This window comes from Pavona decussata, unplaced genomic scaffold, assembly GCF_977016875.1.
Source record: "Pavona decussata unplaced genomic scaffold, jaPavDecu1.1 SCAFFOLD_154, whole genome shotgun sequence".
In the NCBI taxonomy this organism is placed as follows: domain Eukaryota; kingdom Metazoa; phylum Cnidaria; class Anthozoa; order Scleractinia; family Agariciidae; genus Pavona; species Pavona decussata.
The window spans coordinates 1088249-1107935 of NW_028145566.1; the positions used below are offsets into that span (position 1 = coordinate 1088249).

At 39.8% G+C, this 19687-nt stretch overlaps 1 long non-coding RNA gene and 1 pseudogene across 2 annotated transcripts in view; one reads left to right on the forward strand and one right to left on the reverse strand.

Annotated features, from left to right (window-relative positions):
- The window catches only part of LOC146466087 (uncharacterized), a 277353-nt gene that overhangs the window by 35742 nt on the left and 221924 nt on the right, over nucleotides 1-19687 (forward strand). The window lies entirely within an intron of this gene.
- On the reverse strand, nucleotides 10184-18043 carry LOC146466090 (ribitol 5-phosphate transferase FKRP-like; annotated as a pseudogene). Its single transcript, XR_014868145.1, has 3 exons — nucleotides 17783-18043; nucleotides 13546-13860; nucleotides 10184-10662 (listed from the first exon to the last, which is right to left on the reverse strand). The product of XR_014868145.1 is annotated as a ribitol 5-phosphate transferase FKRP-like (transcript).

Here is a 19687-nt window from a genome sequence, read left to right on the forward strand (position 1 = left end):
TCGTGATCATCATATTTATTTGGCCTCATTTAAAGTGTTTTTCTAATAGAAATCCTTTATGTATCGGTTAAGATGTATCCCTCACACGTCAGATTTAAAAGACTCCTTTCAGTTTAATATTTTTTTTTAATGCCTCTTTAACCCCCAGACATTCACGGGGGATGAGGTATCTCCCCACCTTCCCCTCCAACATCGGAATTATTCGTTTATTCTTATTTTTATTTTTCATTATTTAATTTTATTATTTGAAGGAAATTATTAAGTGCACTTAGCTTACCGAAATTCCAGCAATTAATCATTTTAGAACGATCATCCTTTGGCCAAAAATTATTGTTTTGCAATTTATTTACATAATAGTTAAGTTATTATTTTCAGTGGAAATAAATAAACCGTAAAGGAAACTATAATTAAATAAAAGAAAAGAATGGAATAAGATAAATCCATTTTTGGGGAGAATGACTTTCGGTTAGAGGAATTATGTAGCTGGATGGAAAATGAATACATGGCCCAGCGGTGAACAACTGCTAGGCATAACTTAAAATTGAACAAACATCTGGACATCCACTCTGGGTGTTCATATCCAATGAAAGTCATCGTGTGAAATTTCTAATGATTCATGTTAGATGAGTCTGAGGGCTTTATATGTTTTGGAATGTTGTAACCGTATATTAGAATACTTATCGATAAGTATTAAAAGCCAAACAATTCATTCTTTTTTTCATTGAAACACTTCCTATTGTTCCGGCATTTTTAAAAATCAGAATCAGAGATCTCCAATTTTTCCTAGATTACTTCCCCCCCCCCCCCCCCCTTTCCCCTCCCATCCCTCCCGTCTATTGTGATAAAAAGTGTCAATGCTTTCACAAGCTTTCGTGCTGGTCGAAGTGTTAAGCCGTTTAATCTGTAATTTGTTGACTTTTTGTGGTCGTTTGTTCTTTGTCATTTGATTAATTGCAATTTTTTGTGCTTAAAATAGGTGAAACTAGAGTATGGTTGTGTCTTCTCAGTGGAACATTGTTCTATTATTATGACGCTTAATCTAACCTTCTCCCATATGTTACACCTACCAACCGTTAAGAACTTGTATTTGCGAACGATTGTCGCTGGGGTTTTTTGTTTGGACACGGAAAAAAACGGTTCCTTGGTTATCCGAACCCCCTTGAAGGACAAAGAGGAAAGTGAAATCAGTTTTGAATAAACGTAGCTGTGAGTGTGAGAAAACTTGATCGGCAAGTGACAACTTTGACCTGTATTTTTCAAAGAAAAAGTAAAAGGGCTATGTAAGTGGATATTAGAAGAAAGTAGACGCTCTTTTGGAAACTCTCCTCATCTTATGTTTAAATTGAGGACAACTGCTTTTTTTCTGGAGTTGTGACCCGCCGATCAAGCTCCGCGCGATCGGTTGTGCAAAACACGTCACGTGGTACCCAAAGGGACTTTGGCTATCAGACGATAACCGGTCGTCCGATTTGATAACAGTCGCCACAAAATTTTCGACTATAAAAACATAGAAACAATTGGTAAACTAGTTATCATGCTGGGTTATTGGCTGCAATCACGCAGAGGCCGTCACTGGCAGTTTTGCCTTTTCCACAGTAAAGTAATAATTCAGTGAAGTAGGTCCTCTCGGGATTGCAGGCATATCCGGTGGGAGATAATGCCCTTAGCTAAAAGATTAACCTCAAAGTTTTACAGTTGTCATCGGAGGTTTTCGTCTCTGTTAAATGTTATTTTTTTCGGACAATCTCTCAGCCTTGGACATTTTCCTCAGATAGCCCGGTCTCCTGATTGCGTTTGTTGGTTTATTCATGTATAGAGCTTTCCCTCAGTTTGTTTGTAAAACCATTGCTGTTTCGCAACTTTACAGGTCGACCCAAAGGCCGTGCAGCAAGCGGATGAGTGCATTCCTTCAAGAAACCCTTGTTAATCCCGTTCTGGGAGAATTTAACCGCTAAAATTAAGAGTTATGCAAAGACATTAGACATTGTGCACACGTCGACGTAAGAATCTTTAATGTATTATTATTAGTAGAGCACCTACTATTTTATGTCGATTTCATTTTCATGCATGATGACTGAAACGAACGGGGCGATAGCCTATGAGAGAAGGCAATGGCGTCAGCTCTGACAGGCCAGCGGCGGGGTAGGGGGACCCCTGGGAATGTCCTCCTTAATATGAAATCGAAATGGCCCTCTTTTTAACCTGACTTCTAAAATTCAGTTTCCTTAAACTCCAGCCTTATGTCTCAATATTTTCCACATTGAGAGTCAAAGGTCCTGCTTCTTTATACAAACAGTTTCCTCTAGATAACACCCTTCCCTCCCTGACCCCTCCCTCCCCTCCATTGTATCAGTGTCATCATGGAAAAAAAAAAAGCTTGCGTGTTCAACCGAGTGTCAAGCCGCTTAATGTTTATTTATTGATTGATTTTCTTTCTTGTGGGATGTTCTTTGTCATTTACGTAATTATAATTAACTTCAGGTCGTTTCCGGTTTTGAAATATGTAGAAGCAGAATATGATTGTATCTTCTCAGTTGATGGCTCTGAATGAACATTGTTCCAATTATGACGCTTACTCTAACCTTCAACGATATGTTAAGGTTTCCAAGAATTGTGAACTTGATCGTCGCAAGGGTTTTGTTGGAAAAGAAATAAACGATGGCTTGGTAATGTTTTAGATGTGTAAACCCCCATGAAGGACGAAAGGGAAAGTAAAATAATTTTTGATAAAACACAGCAAGTGACGACCTCTTCCATTCTCTTCCTAAATAAAAAAAAAAAGCAAAAAGGCCACGTAAGTGAATATTACAAGAAAGTAGAAGCTCTTTGGATAACTCAACTATTGTTATGTTTATAACAAGGAAAAGTGGAGCTATAACCCACTGATTAATTACGCGCGTTGTCATTGGACAAAACGCGGCACGTGATACAGCATGGGACTTCGGTAATCAGACGGTTAATAACAGTCGTCCCGATGTGATAACAGTGGCCCAAACTTTTTCATCGAGGAAACAAAGAAACAACTAGCAAACTAATTAGCTTGCATTTGTTTAGCTGCAATCACACAGAGGCTATCACTAGCTATTTTGTCTTTTTCTAAGAAAAGTGATGATTCTGTGAAGGAAGCTCTTTCGGGATTGCTGGCATATCCAGCAGGACATAATGCCCTTGGCTTAAAGATTATCATTAAAGTTTCGCAGTTGCCCTCGGAGGTTTGCTTCTCGGCCAACTGGTTATTTTTCAGACAATATTTCAGCCTTGGTGATTTTCCTGCGATATACCAGTCGCCTTGAAGGGATTTTTTTAAAAATTCATTACACACAGCTTTCTCGAAGTTTGTTTGTAAAACCATTTCTGCTTCGCAAATTCCCAGGTCGACCCGAAGACCATGCAGTGAGTGGATGAGTGCATTCTTTCCAGAGACCCTTATAAATCTCATTTTGGAATAATTTAACCGCGAAAATTAAGAGAATGCAAAGTTTTTGCTCGACTTTTAATTCATGTTGGCGGAAACGAACAAGGCAATAGCCTACGAGAGACGGCACTGGTGTAAGCTTTCACCGGCTAGTGGATGGGTAGGTGGATGCATTGGAATTGTTTGTCCTTCGGAAAAAAAGAAAAAGCTTCCGTGCTCGATCAAGTGCTAAGGCGTTTAATCCCGTGATCTAATCCTTTTAATCCTTTCTAAAATTCAGTTCCTTTTAGTTTGTACTGGCCCGGGGAACAGCAGAGCAACTGGCTTCTTTCAAGAGGTACCGCAAGTATCTAGGATCTTGAACAAAGGCAACAACAACTACAAGTTCTCTCTACAAGTTCCAATTCGTTCTCATGTTTTCAATGCATCCTTTTTGTGAGCTAACTCAGAGGAGGCTACTTAAACCTATTACACAAAGCTAAACTAGGCTACAACCTACCCCTTGAGTGTCAATCCTATGCAACGAAGCCAGTGAGAACTATACATGTGACTTAGCAAAAGTTAAATAATTATTTAGTAGGCGTTGTTTAGTTCTATTGGCACAGGGGAAGAAAAAGTGATTAGCTAGGGGAAGGGGCAGATTTGGAAGCCGTGAAAACTCAGTGAAGGTTCTGATCTAATGTAATTTCTATTATAATTAGCATGAGTTGTAAGTCTTCTTAGCGGAAACAGAAAACAATCAGAAGAACAGGTATAACAGGTGGGAGCGTTTCCCGCGGAAACTTAGAATGAACGGGAACTGAATAAACTGAATCACTAAAATATATATAACTTCACAAGTTCACATTAATATCCCAGTATTTTTTCACATCAAAGATCCTGCTTCCTCACACAAAAAAAAGTTTCCCTTAGATTACCCCCTTCTCCTCCTTTCCCTCCCCTCTAATATACCGTAACGGCAAAAAGCTTTCGTGCTCGACCAAGTGTTAAGCTGTTTAATCATTTATTTATTGATTTTCTTTCTGGCGCATGTCCTTTGTCATTTGATTAATTTCTTGTCGCGATTCCGCTCTTAAAATAGGTGAAAGTAGAATATGGTTGTACCTTCTCACTGGTTGATGGCTTTAAATGAACATTGTTCCAATCAGGACACTTACTCTAACCTTCACCGATATGTTCAGGTTTCCAAGAATTGTGAACTTGATCGTCGCTAGAGTGTTTTTGGACACAGAATAAACGATGGCTTGGCAATGTTTTTTTTTTTTTTTAAACCCCTTGAAGGACGAAAGAGAAAGTAAAATCATTTTTGATAAAACGCAGCTGTGGAAACATTTGATCAGCAAATGACGACCTCTTCCATTCTCTTTTTAAAAAGGAGCAAAAAGGCCACGTAAGTGAATATTACAAGAAAGTAGAAGCTGTTTGGACAACTCTACTATTGTTATGTTTATAGTAAGGTAAAGTGGACATATAACCCACTGATTAATTACGCGCGTCATTGGACAAACACGTCACATGATACAGTATAGGAATTTGGTAATCAGACGATTGATAACAGTGGCCCAAACGTTAACATCGAGGAAACAAAGAAACAACTGGTAAACTAATTAGCTTTCATTTATTTAGCTGCAATCACTCAGAGACCATCACTAGCTGTTTTGTGTTTTCCAGACTAAAGTAATGACTCAGTAAAGGAAGTCCTTTCTCTGTTGTTTGCATATCGGGCAGGAGATAATGCCCGCGCCTTAAAGATTATTCCCAAAGTTTCACACATGCTTTCGGACATTGTTTCTCGGACATATCCCTCCGATATAGCAGTCTCCTGAAGTGGTTTTTTTGCTCCGATTCGTCATACAGAGCTTGTCTCAGCTTGTTTGTAAAACTGTTGCTGTTTCTCAACTTTACGGGTCGACCCGAAGGCGATGCAGTGAGCGGATGAGTGCATTCCTTCAATAAAACTTTATTAATCTCGTTTTGGGAGAACTTTAATTTAGTGAGAAAATTAAGAGGATACAAACATCTTTGATCTAACTTAATAGCCAGTATACACTGTGCACACGTTGTCGTAGTACCTAATGGATGAAGATGTCAAGAGTGTTATTGTTATTGGAGTGCCTATTGTTTAATGTGGATATGTAAAATCACGTATAAATCGATCACCTTCTGGTTATTCTCTTGTCCCTTTTGATAAAGCAGTGATCAACTCAGCTCTTTTTACTGGCAACAGTTCAGCAATTTTCATCAGACTGATAATTTGATGTTTCCTGTTGTTTATAACATAGCTGGCTAACTTAGCTTACTGTAGAATTGCCGAGTTACATTTTCATGCATAACGACGTAAACGAACGGGTCGATAGTCTATGAGGAAGGCAATGGCGCCAACTCTCTCTCTCCCCAAAAATTTGCTGGGGAGAGGGGGGGGGGGGGGGGGGGGAGGGAGGATTCTTCCATGGAATTTCTATGCCTCCCTGACTAATATGGAATTATGAATGGCTCCCCTTTTCAACCTGGGTTCTAAAATTCAGTTCGCTTTCAATTCAGTCCAGATCTGGTTGGTCTTTAAGAATCATAACCGCTTTCAAATGTTCAGACCAAAATTTTTACGATCCATATCATTTCTTGAAAAGAAAATTCACAGACCCATTGCTTATCTGAGGGATTGCTACCCTCCCTCCCCTTCCTTCAAATTCGTTTTGGGGGGCAAAATAGGGTAATAGCTCAGTAATAGCCCGATAATTATTGACATGATGTTTAGAGACAGCTTGTAATCTTCTAGTTAGTATAACAATAATAGTAAACGTTTAAACTAAATTCAAACTTGCAACACACTAAATGTAGCCCAGAATTAACACTGTTGTAAATCACGGTTCTTTGAAACAATTTCAATAATTTCATCCAAATGGTCTGCCCTGCAGTATAATTTTGTAATCCACTTCAAGTACTGATCGGATCACGACTAATTCCGTCGTTTTGACAAATTTTCTTGTTTAACTGCAGGGAATATTTTCTCCTGTTCAATATGAAAACAAAAAGCCCCACAAACATTATCTTATTGATTGTCGCACTGAGTGACACCTTAAGTTTCATACTGTGTACAATTGGCTGTTAATTGAAAGAGTAGTCAATTGCGTTACATCTCATGGAATTTGTTGGTTTTCACTGTTACACAAGCCAGTAAGCGCCTTATGTTAAACGTTTTTACTTCCTGTTTGGTATGTGGATTTTATTCAGTCCTTTGTATGGGCGTCGAGAAAAGTGGTACTGTAGCCACAAAAAAGATTTTGCTCAATACAACTGAAATGAACGACCAAGTGACTTTTTGTCGATCCAATTTGCTCGTCTGCGGCTTAAATTTTAAGTTTTTTTTCGAGGCTGTTTGCGCAGACTTATATTCCACATAACTATCCGGCATCGGCAGTGCTGCAATACTAAATGTCGAGTTTCTATGTGAATCGCCTAGCCACTCTTCTTTGTCAGAAGTTTCACAACTAAGAGTAAATCATCTCTTAGAACATATACTTTACTGCTGTTCCCAAAATGCACAAGCTCGCGTTTTTGCGGGGTATGGCATGACCCAAGTAAGAACTGATATTAAGTGGGCTTTAGCAGTCGGACACATTTACCTTCGGTACTTTGATAAAAGAAAAATGTGCAGTTATCATATTCTATACAGAGAAATAAAATTTTGAAATAAGTAATAATAATACAGACGCGAACCAATTTTTAATACATAGTCTGTCGGTTTCTTTCTGTCAATGGCTGGATGTTCGAAGGTGGCTGATTGTTAGTTCTGATTTTTTTTTTCTATTTTAAGCTCTGGTAAGCGAGGACGTGAAACTTGGACCGATTTCTTCACGGCATAAATTTGATAACGTGCATTCTTCAAATGGCAATAAATTTATTTATTGCTATATTAATAACTTAGTACCGGAAATAACAAACGCATATTTGACTGTTTCTTTTTCATCTAAAGTCACCCATTGTGTGTTGGCCATTTTCAGGTCCTGAAAATTTAGTTTTCTGTCTGACAATTTATCCATCTTGAACATGTTATGCGTCTGTAACTGAACGAGTCGCTTATAATTTAGACGGGCAATTCGCCTGATTTTATAAGCCCCCTTATCCGTCTATTTAGATGGATTTGAGGACAAAGTATCATTCTAAAGGGCGATTTACAAGGTACGACTCTGTCGCGTGCTACAAGCTTACGACAGGCCTACGACACGAATTGGTTCGTGTGATTCAAACATACAGCTCGCTTACGACTGTCGTGTAAGTCACAAAAAATCTCGTGGGATTTTAAAACATTTTTATGTATAAACATATGTGTAGGTATAGGCAATGTTAAATGACGAGAGTTGTGTTCGATTTTTTGCATGACGCGAGCAGCGCGCGCGCTCTAGAAATCACATCCGATAGCCGTAAGCAAATGTTGTACCTGTTTAAATCGGCCTTAAGAGTATAGACTCTTCAACAACCAAGTGCCGTCGTGTTCTCACGTAGAGGGATAATATTTGCGGACGGATTATTCTCCGTGAAGGCGGCCATTGCGTAGAGAAAAGGTAGGGTAAGACGTGAAGAGAGTCTGAAAGAAGGCGAGACTTTCCGGCTCATTTTTAATCCTTCTTGTAATTTGCGCGCTGCCCGAACCCGCTCTCCACAGTCATTATGCATGGAATAACTTAATTTAAGGTTTGTTAGTGCCGTTTACTTTGTTTGCACACAAGCCAAATTTGACGACGAAGTCGTCAAATAACGCATTTCGTCTAACAGTTCCAACAACCATAATCCCAACAGGCCATTTTCACAAAAACACCATTTTAAAACAAGTAAAATAATTCACTTTTTTAATAATTAAATTTGGTAATCCCACCGAGGTTTAGAAAAGGACGAAAAATACACTGCGAGCGCTCTCTCTTTTGCTCGAAATTAAGCCGGGAAGAACAGATAAAACTGAGCAAACCGGCGAAGCCGCGAGTAGCGCGGGCATCGGAAGGCAAGCGCGCTATTCGTGACTTCGGTGCTCGCGCCTCGAATCACTCGTGCTTACTTAGGTTTTCGAACAAAAGAGAGACTACTCGCATTGCATAGGAAAAACAAAAACCTAAAGGATTCTAGTAGTTGTAACAAAATTACTTCATCATGAAAATCATCTATGGCAACCAGCATTTCAACTCCCCTTACAGTATTATTTAATAAACATGGAGGTTATGAAACTAAACTGAGTAATAATTTAAGATAAAATCTTTTAAAATCAAAAGACGTTCTAGATATTGTTATAGAAAATGTACAAAGAATACTGTTATCGACTTTCGTCCTCACTCATTTTGTTCCTCAAATTGACCTAAATAAGCCTTAAACTGGAAGTTTTATCCCGTGTAAAAGTTAAACGATGGAATAAGAAAAGGCCATATTCCATGGAAATAGAAAAAAACAAAATAGAAATGTTCATTTTATTGTTATAAGTCTGAGATCAGATGCATGAAGAGTACAAAGTACATACAAAATGAATTGTTTTCAATCAACCTCGTTCCAGGGTCTCTTCTCTTCACCTCCCTGGGAACGAGGTTGTGCCTTTAACTTGGTACATGTGTAACTAACGTGCTTGTTTCCGTTGAGAATCTTTCTGAAAGGAACCATTCAAGAGGGCTCTATGCAATAGTGACATAAGGTCAAATTCATTCAAGTAAATGCGATATAAAATTCAACGAACATCTTACAACTGGCCAAATGTTTAATTGACAACTGACGCATGGCCAAAGTTTCTGTTTAGTGATATCTGAGATTTCGGACCAAGCGCTTCCTAGCCCCAAAAAGTGGTATTGTCCGCAACAATAAGGACTTCTGAAGATATTGTTACATACTCATTCTTTCGAAGTTTCGTTCATTGATACAGCACAAGTATAAACACCAATAATACACTGAGTATTCCGACATCAGGGAATCTAATTTTTGTGTACCCTGCTAGCAGAACGTTTCTTTCTGGCAACTGAGTCTTTTGATATCTACGAAGTCATTCGCGTCTCAGGTATTTCGCGTAGTTGGCTTGTTTAGCGTCCCCGAGAGAAACTGGGACGCTAAACAAGCCAACTACGCGAATTACTTCGTACATGAAAGGACTTGCCAGAAAAAAAAAAAAAAAAAAAAAACGCTCTACTTGGATCGGAAGAAATTTAGGGGCAAATTTTCCGCCGGGCAACTACCAGCTGATAGTCTTTCGACAGAAACAAAAAAATAACAACAAGAAAAAAACGATCTTTTGCGTAATTACTAGTGTCTGTAAACAGTTGTGGGCCTTCACCACTATCCACCTCCACCATGGTGAATATTTAAAAAAAAATAAATCACTCTATTTAAGTGTCAACGTATTCAGCGCAGAACACTAATTGGGGACACTTCACAGATCGAATTTGAATTTGGAAGAGTTGGTTTTTGTGAAGAGGGGAAAACCGGAGAAACCCGAGAAAGAACCTTTTGGAGCAAGGACGAAATCCAACAACAAACCCAATCCACACATGCCGATGAGTCCAGGAATCAAACCCGGGACACAGTGATGGAAGGCGAGTGCTCTCACGACTACGCTATCCCTGCTTCGAGGCATGGGGTTGCGGCATGGCACCGGCGAGGCTACCAAAAGGCAACTGTTACTCCATCCGGCTACCTTCAGTTGCACCGACCTTCAATTGAATGATGCCCGCTAGGAGTACTGCCACTAACGTTAAAGCAATAACCACTGCTCATTCTTAGCCAGAGGTATACGCTTCAATTTCAGCACCCATTGCTTGCTCTTAACCAACAGGGAACCCAACACTTCCACTGATAGGGGAACTGGTATCCGAACGTTCCGTAAGTCCATGGATATCTGAATAGTAGTAACCGCTCCGGCGAATTAGGAATAGCGACATCGACTCCGTGGAAGTTTATTCTCGCAGTGGGTACAGCGCATGACAGTGGGAAGGTCTCCAATGTGTGATGGTATCTCACCAGATAATTGTCCCTTATGGATGCTAAGTAAAATTTATAAAGCATTACTTCCGCTTTCTCACCGGCTGTTCTGTTTTGAGCTTTCTACCCAACGAAGTGAAGAGGCACTTTCCCATATGTCGCCGCTAGTCCATTTGAATTGATACCAGACATAGCTAATTCACGGAAGGCTTGTGAAGGGTTCGAACTCAAGAGAAACGAAATATCTGCGTCATGATCGTGAGGAAGAATATCACCCGAGCGATAAGCACCGAACAATGTCCCTGAAATTAGAAAGTGAAAGGAAAAAGTTGTGTTATTAAAAATTCCCGCTTTGTAAAGTTGAAAAGACACCTACGCCCGAGGCTAAGCAATGAAGTCAGCTTTTGCGTCACTAAGTTTATCCGTCTGTTTCATCAGTTAAAACGTAATTAGGACAAACGTAAACAAACGTCCCTAGTTATACGAAAATAAATAGCTCATGATTTCCACATAAGATCACTACAAAAGACGATCAAGTTAAAATGCGAAACGCTGCGATTTAGTGAAAAAGCGATGGAATACACCGAAGAAAGTTGTATAGCCTCGTTTCCCTACGTTCGAAGATGACGGATTGATAGCTTTTTTTTAACTTCCATGACCGTCGGTGATCGCTAACGATGAGGGGAAAGCCAAACTTCAGATTCTTTGCATAACGACTAGACTGTGGTATGGAGGCACGACCGACCAAAAACTGGTAACTGCGATCGCTGTTCTCGAAACCGACTTGATCCCTTTGTCCGTATCGCTAAATCCATTGGATTCAGAGAGAAGCCTCAGATACCCTAATCCCTTTCCCTCAAGTAAAATGAACTGCCAACGTAACATTTTATCGTACACAAAATTTATCGGTCACTTGCTCTGCTGATGAGATATTTCTGGGGGTTAAATCTTGACCGCTTCCGCGCTTTTTTTTTTTTTTTATTGTTAGAAAGCGAGTCCTTCCATTCTGAACTCTCGGCTCTTTTGTAGCGTAGCGTAGTGGTTAAGGCACCATACTTAAAATTCAGAGGTCCCAGCCGGATTCAAGTCCCGCTCTGACGAAATAGGTGGGGACCTTCATTGACTCGAATTTATCATGGTCTAAACATATGGATGAGATTGCTAAAATTATTACTTCTGATATAGGCGCTGTCAAGAGGGTTCAGGCCATTCATTTCTGAAGAAACGACCATACTGCTACATCGAGCTCTTATTGAACCGCATTTCAACTACTTCTCCCCTGTGTGGGAGGGTCTAAGTAACGACTTGGCCGACAAGTTAAACTACAAAATCGTGCTGTTAGGATTATAACTACTGTAGGTCTGAATTCTACACAAGTGCCTCCAAGCTCCGTAACAGACTTGCGTGGGATGATCTTTATATCATGCACCAGACGATTAAAACCAAAAAGTCAAACCCCAGAGTACTCGCAAGACTTGTTCATGCCATTCAGCACTGATTATGAGCTCAGAAACCAAGAAAACAAATTTGGTCTGACTAAGCTCCGCACGGATTTTTATAAAACGCAACTTCTCCTGCAGTGGAGCTCGTTTGTTGAATAGTCTATCGGCTAACGTCAGACCAGCTTTAAGAAGTTTAACGACAAGATAAATTTGTTAATGTCCTCCTCGAACTCCTGCACGGCAAACATGTTAATCACTTTGTGTGTATTTGTTTTTGTTTGTTTTGGTGTTTTGTTGTTTTGCTATTATGTTTTGTTATGTGACCAGACTTAAATTCCGGCTGCAGTTGTTTCTCGGTAGCCTCGAGTTCAGCTCTTAGGTTCGTGTGACAAACATCCTGAATACTTTTAAAAATGGACGACTAACCAGGGTAACAGATATTATTTTTTTTTCAAAGCGTTGTCTGGTTAAAATTTAGAAAAGGTTAAAACGTGGTTTTGATTGACAGTCTGCAAACTTTGACAAGTGATGAGTAAAAAGCGCGAACATGAAATGTATATTGCAAAAAGTGTGAAAAGCAAAATTATAATAAAGACCATAGAAATTCTTAGAAGAAATAAAATGCTAAACTTTTACTACGAACTTCAGTTTAACATTATATTCCCCCTAAGAATTTTTATTGTTTGTATTATAATTTTGCTTTTTCACACTTTTTCACTTGTCAAAGATTGCAGACTGGCAATCGGAAGCTCGTTTTTATTTTTTTTTTTTATTGTTTTTTTAATAAAATATTATCTTATCACTGCTAGGATTTGAATGTTGATGGGCTGCATACAGCTTTTTCAATTGGCGTAGTCAGATCAAAGCTTAAAGCTTAAAGGCATCTTCCAGGGGCACCCAATGGGAGTTTTCTCTCAGATCCTTTGAAACGCTATTTTAGGCTATCTGGAGTGCTTTTAAAGCTCTGTAGATTCATTTAAAGCTGCGCTTTAATATTTTTATCTGTTCGGTCATTCTAGGGGAACTTGAGTCTTTTCGAAATAACTAGGGCATTTTTGTCCATTTCCCAAAAAACTTAGGTCTTACTTCCCTTCCGAAAATCTTAGCTGACCTTTTTTCGGTACTCGAAACGACATTTTTATCAATCCGAAAACACCAGGCCTTAAATTTCCCATATCACGAAAGTTCGAGGCGAAAATTATTTTAAGAAAATTGTAGGGGATTAAGGGCCCTCCGAACAGATAATTTACCGAAACGATCCGTTGGGTGCCCCTGATCTTCAAAGAGGCTAACCTAACATTTCTTTCATCCAAATGGGTCGCCATCGAATATCTTCACTGGACGGACGAGGCATGCCGATTTTGATAAACTTATTCATAAAAACAAAAAAAAAAAAAGAATCTTTAGCTTTATACTTTGATCCCACAACGTTAATTGGAATAGATGTATGTGAAAGATATGTGAAAACTACAGCTATCATTTGATTACCAGGCATATAGCATTACGGGACATTAGAAATCCACCTTAAAACAGTCCCAAGAATAGTCTCTTCCTAGTTTTCAACCTTGTATTTTAATTTTTTTTCCTTTGTTTCATTTTGTTTCGTAAAACGCGATGGGCAGCTTGTGATTATAAAAGCCTGTGTTATTGTTAATAATTATTATAAAGTAATTTGCCAAATCCATTCTTCCACCTCTGGGGACATTCTTCCACTTCCCTTCCAAAGCATGGACTAAAACTTACCATAGTCAAGCCAGTACACAACACCAAACTTGTCAAACGCCCGGGAAATATTCTGCACCACGATTCTAAGCATTTGTAGCCTCTCATCAGGTAGGAAGCATTCGTCGTTATATCCCCCACTGACAGATGGTAACACAACAAGGTGGAGACTGGCAATGGCAGCCATCAAAACAAACCAGAGAATTATTGATAGCCTTGTCCATCTTCTCGGACTTAAATATCGGCCGAAAATGCGAGTCATTGTTGTTTAAAAATAATTCTTCACCTCGCCTTGATCCATGATACGCGTCTTGATGAAAACGCAACGATCGATCTCTGAAAAAAGAAATTCGAATCTTAAAGAATTTTCGATGGCTCGTACAAGTAATATACCAAAAACGAGCGCGAGTGTTCCATCAGGGTTTCCAAACACCGAGAAACAGATGAAAGCACAACACCGACGACTAGTCCGGGATGGGAAGGGGGGGGGGGGGGGGGGGAGGGGGGGTGTCTGGTGTTGGGGGTATACCTCGGGATATATAATGAATGTGAAACCATGATGCCCCTCCCCGAGTCCATTGATGGAATAGCTAGGACTTGTGAACTAAAGCTGTTAGGAGTTAGAGTCAATGAATATCCATGTAATTGGGACACTCAATTAGAAAATATGCTAAGCAAACCGAGTTCTAGACTTTGCATTCTTACAGTTTGTACATTCTACGGCTACTCACTACAAGAGCTCACACTACTGTTTGACAGCCTGGTAATGTCCCTTTTCACCTATGCGATTGAGGTGTGGGCTTGTGCCCACTATAGTAAATATCTCTCCCAAATTGATAGGTTTTGCAAGCGGGATCTACGTTATAGCTATACCAGCACATATACACCTATAACTGATCTAATTACTATCAAAGATACTATGGGATAAGATAACTGCTGATAATACTCATCCCCTTCATGAACTGCTTCCAGCCCAGAAATCAAAAAGACTTAGGAAAAGGCTGCCACGTGTCATACCTGAACGTCATAAACGCTGTTTTGTGAATAGATGCCTTTTCAATTTTATATGTCTTTGCAGGTTTGTCAATAGTTTGTGATTAGTTCTTTTTTTTTTTTTATAGTAGTTAGCTATATGAAATTGTAAGTCCAGACGTATGATTCCGGGCGTGTTTCTTTTTGCATTTGTTAATAAATCATTCATTCACTTACTTACTTTTCACTTTATCTTGTCTCGGACACTATTGGTTTACTAAGGAATGCACCTTTTGCTTTCGTTGTCTTACGTCACTTGAGAGTTTGGGTGTACAATATTATTCATCCATTGTATAATTGCGAACGCTGAGACTTGGCAGATACTTCCCAGTCACATGGTCAGCTCTGGTTTATTACGTAATTAATTTTCTCCCTTCTCCCCTTACTTGTAAATTGACTTTTGGTGTCTTTCATCGTTACTGGTGTATCGCGGTGTCGGCTGCTTCGGTCAACACCCCTTGTAAGAAACAACATCCGACGTCGATCAACTTTCGATGATTTGTCGGTGGTCTCTCGGTGATATGTCGGTGATCTGATGGCGAAGTAACGACCTTACATCGATAGCGTGAAGCGGCCGACTGTCGCTTACACATCAGTCGATACATGGCAAATACTTGACTGATACTCGACGGAAACTCGACCGCTACCTGCTCGATAAATCGACCGAGAGTCTTCCGAGATGTCAACCGCTACATCGGTGGATACCCCCATAAGGTAGTGTTCATTATTTATGGGGAGGGGGGGGGGGGGGGGGGGGCTGGCAAATGGGGAAACGGAACGCTTGGAACTTTTTGTACCCCCCTCAGTGATGAAGAATAACTCCCCCCATCCCAGCTAGAACATGTAAAACGTTTTTTACCCCCCCCCCCCCCCCCCAATGGTGCATCTATTATCAAACCGTACTCTCATCCTCCACTTAGCGCTTTACTCGCCTGCCTTTTGCTTGCTACACTAGCAGTAGAAGAAACTATTACGTATGTTAATGTAAAGGTTAAAGTGATACAGAGTGTAATCACTAGTCTGGAGAATACCACAAGGCAGCTAAAGAGGGTGTTTGTACAACTGGCAGACACTTAAAAAAAATGCAGTGAGTAGGAGGCGGAAAGAGGCCAAGAGAAAGGCAAAACAGAGGAAAGGAAAGAGAAAAAAGACTGTGCCAAGCTGCAGTTGTGGAGTCCTTGACTGGGCAAAGTGCAGAAGAAGTTATATTGCCACTGTCAGATGACATGATCTGTCTGCAAAACACTGACAGCCTTCACCCAACCGTTCTAGTGAAAGGCCTAGATTAACTTATTTCTGAGGGCGGCCTATCTGTTGGTGCAGCCAGTGAAATCCAAACATATCTAACTAGCAAATCCATTGAATGGAACCCATTTGCTGTGTAAACTATTGAAGTGAGATTATGGTTTGATTTACTGTGGTACAAGTACACGGGAAGTACATTAAATGTCATGCGGTTCTGAAGAATTAAAAAAAACCCAAAACTAATGATATCAACCTTCAAACTTTTTTGTCCTCCCCCCCGCCTCTTCCCCAGATCCAGAGTAAAACCTTTCTGACCCCCCTCCCCCAAATAGGGAAGTAAACTCCGCTTGCCCCCCTCCCATTTGCCAGCCCTCCTCCCTACAAATAATGAACACTCCCTAAGACACTAGATCCCTTTTTTCCTCACACAAACCTTACAATTTCGCTATTTGCTACGCAAAAAACTCTTGATGAGTATGCAAGTGAGAAAAGGAACAGCATTCGATATGCGACAGCGACATGATATTTCAGATTCTTGCTTGTTAAGCCATTGTCAGGCGTTGTGGAAATGACCGATTGGCAAGCGTTTGAATTTAAGCCGGCTATCGCGTTAGTCAGTTCCACATGGCTGCAGCCTTCCTTATTGTCTTCGTTTCTATTTTTGGCTGATTAGAGCTGTCACTAACTTCTACGGATACAAGCAGTAAATTCGTTCACGGTCCTCTGCGCACTTAATCATCACTTTGCGCTAAATAAATTCTAATGTTATTTGCACCAGTATTGACCAGCCTTGTTTAAATATTTAAGACAGAGCAAGATGACAGCTCTTTGCATCTAGTAATCAATTAAATCGCTACGAACATCCCACTTCACGCAACCCATAACAATTTCTTAATGACTGCCAAAGAAGCGCCCTTTTCGGCTCCTGTTTAACGATTCAGCACTTAAAGTATTTGTTTTTCGATGTGCTTGCTGTATGTGACTCGCTGTTTGCTTACGATGGATTTCAAATGCAAATAATAAGACATGTTGATTATGGATTAAAAAGTCAGGCAACTATTATTCAAATAAGCGTGGTGGTCAACAATCGGCATCATTATTTTTTCAAAAAGGCTAAATCTCGAACAAATGTTTTCCTGGCTAGACAATGAATTTTCTAAAGTTTTGAAAATAGTGAGTGCGATACAACTTGGTAAGTCGATAGCTAATTAATTATCGTTGCGAAGAAATGATAAGAAAATTCAACAACAACAACGTTCCGATTCAGCCTAGTTCGCGTGACCTGCAGTATCTTATTAATTCCGGCGGATCGATGGTCCAGCTGCCTTAGCAGGCTTTTATGATTTTTGCTACATTGTATTTCAAATGTTGCACATCCACGTATTTGCGACTTCAGTGAACGCTACAAACCCTAGCCCTAACTAGATCAATATACCATCGGTGCGAGTGCAAGCATTTATAGCATTTCATACCCTCGATATATACAACTTCATAGTCGGCTCATCTCCGATGTAATATAATTTCTTCCTCACAGCTAATAAACCTAACCCTGACAATAGAAAAAAAAGCCCATTAAACACAGCGTCGATAAAAGAAATGAAAAAAAAAAAAAAAAAAACATCCTCACCAATAAACCTAACCGTGACAATAGTCCATAAAAAACAAAGATTGAAAGTAAACGAATAAATTTAATATATTACACCGCGGATCACCCTCATATTAATATTCCTTGAGCTCGCTGTCGTCTACTTTGCTGTGCGTGCAGTGATCTTCTGAAGTCGTGCACATAACATGCCACGGGACTCCCTTGCGAAGTCGAGCAAAAACGTTAAGGTAAAATCGCGTTATTTTCTACCATTTTACCATAAATTCGACATGATTACCAGAGAGTAATGCAATACTGATGGCTAACAACAAACACGCCACTGACTAATGACTACATGATCGTTCATTTAGACATTAACATGTCTCGTGAACTTACCTGAAGATAATTTTGCCTTTAGTGTTGTTGTCGTCCTGTTTCTTCACTCTGGAGTTCGGCATTATTTAAATATACACACAGTACACTTTCAACTGAATGTTTCCGTGTTCTACGGTGTTTGGAATTCACTCGGATGCGGAGAACTGGACTCTAAAACAACAACGTTTCCGCTTCAGCCTAGTTCGTGCAAAGTAATTCCTGGGAATCGCTGATCTACTGCCTTAGCAGACTTTTAAAAATGCTGGCCATATAGTACTTCAAATGTTGCATATCCACCTATTGGCGACTTCAGTGAACGCTACAAACGCTAGCCCTAACTTGATCAATATACATCGGTGCGAGTGCAAGCATTGGCATTTCATACAGCTCGGTATATACAACTTCATAGTCGGCTCATCTCCAGTGCAATATAATTTACTCGTTTTTCTTTTTTTTTTTTTGGCTTTATGGACTATTGTCAGGGTTAGGTTTATTGGTGGGGATGAGTTTGTTTCCTTTCTTTTTACCACAGCTGTGTATTATGGGATATTTTGTATTGTAAGGGTTAAGTTTATTAGCTGTAAGGAATAAAATTAGATTACACCGCGGGTAACCTTCATATTAAAATTCCTTGAACTCGGCGTCGTCTATTTTGCTGTGCGTGCAGTGATCTTCTGAAGTCGTGCACATAACAGGCCACGGGACTCCCTTGCGAAGTCGAGCAAAAACGTTGAGGTAAAATCGCGTTATTTTCTACCATTTTACCATAAATTTCACATAATTACTAGAGAGTAATGAGAAAAACTAGAGAGTAATCAAAAACCCAAGGCTAAGCCATTTCTTCTTTCAAACTGGTACAGACCTCCGAACTCACCAACTGAGATATTTGATAGGTTCGAGGTCCTTCTGAGAAAGATTGAAGCGGAAAATCTTGAATCAAATATACTAGGTGATATCAACTGTGACATGATGGCAATTACCCCAGCTAATGAGGCTAGACACCTTATTAAACTCTGTGAATCGTATCAATGTGCTCAATTGATCAGGGAGCCTACTCGCGCTAAATCAAGTTCCAAATCACTTGTCGACTTATTCCTTACCAATGAGCCAGACAAATTTGTTACATCAGGTGTGTCTCAGATTGGTTGGTTGCAGCGATCACAAATTGATCTATGTCTCTAGAAAATTAACATGCCCTAGGTCGCTCCCGCTAATCATTGAATGGAGACAATATAAAAATTTTATGCCCGATGACTTTATGAATGACATAGCCCTGATTCCTTGGGACATAATAGAGCAAACTGATAATCCTACTAGAGCATGGGAGATGTGGAAACAATCAATTTTAGCAGTAGCCAACCTTGATGCACCTGTTAAGAAAAGGAGAGTTAAAAACTCGAAGGCTCCTTGGCTCACCCGTGAAATCAAACGATTGATATGGGAAAGAGACAGAATAAAGCGAATCGCAACCGTCACCAGCGTCAAAATTGCTCTGCTCCAGCGTCAAAATTGATTATTGGTGACACGGTGATAACTGATCCTCATGAGCCAAGCAACGCTTTTAACAGGCATTTCACTGATGTTGGCCCTAACTTAGCGGCTAACATAAATCCTCCTCGAGTCAATTTTCGTGATTTTGTAGAATCCTGTGACACTGTGTGACAGCACCTTCGAGCTTGAACTACTCTGATCATTGATGGATTGCGCAAACTTGTGAACGATATTCCTGTGGGCAAGGCTGATGGCTTCGATGGTATTCCAACTTGCCTCCTAAAGTTATCGTTTACACTTATTGCGTCTTCCCTGACACATATTTTCAATTTAGTTATTTCCACTGGAATCATTCCCAAAGACTGGAAGAGTGCTAGAGTAACTCCAATTTTCAAAGCTCACTCGAGGGTTGACCCGGCTAATTACAGGTCAATT